Here is a 1396-nt window from a genome sequence, read left to right on the forward strand (position 1 = left end):
TAGGAGGAGAAGGACAATTCCTCAACATAATAAAGGGCGTTTATACAAAGCCAACAGCCAACATCATCCTAAACGGAGAGAGCCTGAAAGCATTTCCCTTGAGAACGGGAACCAGGAAAGGATGCCCTTTATCACTGCTCTTATTCAACATTGTGCTGGAGGTCCTAGCCAGAGACATTAGGCTAGACAAAGAAATAAAGGGCATCCAGATTGGCAAGGAAGAAGTAAAATTATCTCTATTTGCAGATGGCATGATCTTATACACAGAAAACCCTAAGGAATCCTCAAGAAAACATCTGAAATTTAATAGAAGAGTTCAGCAGAGTTTCAGGTTACAAGATAAACATACAAAAATCGGTTGGATTCCTCTACATCAACAAAAAGAACATCCAGGAGGCGGGGCCAAGATGGCGGACTAGGTGGACGCTACCTCGGATCCCTCTTGCAACAAAGACTCGGAAAAACAAGTGAATCGATCACATACATAACAATCTACGAACTCTGAACAACAAGCACAGACTTAGAGATGGAAAAAGAAACAAATACAGGCAGACAGCGACCGTTTTCAGAACCAGGAGCCAGCGTACCAGGCAGATGACTTTTGGAGCCCGATCTGGGGCAGAGCCCGGGGGGGCAGACGGCACAGACAAGGGGCCCAGCCCTATCCCACCGAACCCATCCCGGGAGAGAGTCTAGCTGGTTGGCAGGGGTGGCGTAGGGGCGCAGCCGGAGGGAGAAATCCCCCGGAGGAAGTGACTGGTCTTGGAGCGGGGAGAGCAGCATCCCAGCCGGGGAGCCTTCCCGCCGGGAGTTTGGCGGGAAGCGGGCGGGGCGCGAGCGGGGGGGGTCAGCTATATTTCCTTAAAGCGACCCCGGGGCGGGACCCAAACGTTCGTGAGGGGGGACGCCCACCCGGTTCTCACGTGTGGAGCGGCGCACCGGAGGGAGAAGTCCCCGGGAGGAAGTAACAGGTCTTGGAGCGGGGAGAGCAGCGTCCCAGCCAGGAAGCCGTCCCGCTGGGATTTTGGCGAAAGCAGGCGGGGCGTGAGCGCGGGGTCCAATTATATTCCCCTGAATTGACCCAGGGGGCGAGCCCACCTGGTCGTGTGGGGGATGCCCACCCAGTTCTGCGAGCGGTGCAGTGCACCGGAGGGAGAAGTCCCCGGGAGGAAGTGACCGGTCTCGGAGCGGGGAAAGCAGCGTCCCAGCCGGGGAGCCATCCCACTGGGATTCGGGTGCTCGCGGGCGGGGCGTGAGCACGGGGTCCTATTATATTCTCCTGAATAGGCCCTGGGGGCAGGCCCACCTGTTCGTGCGGGATACGCCCACCCAGTTCTCGCGAGCGGTACCGAGCACCGGAGGGAGAAGTCCCAGGGAGGAAGTGACTGGTCTCGGA

Source organism: Elephas maximus, chromosome 7 (assembly GCF_024166365.1).
Source record: "Elephas maximus indicus isolate mEleMax1 chromosome 7, mEleMax1 primary haplotype, whole genome shotgun sequence".
NCBI classification, from domain to species: domain Eukaryota; kingdom Metazoa; phylum Chordata; class Mammalia; order Proboscidea; family Elephantidae; genus Elephas; species Elephas maximus.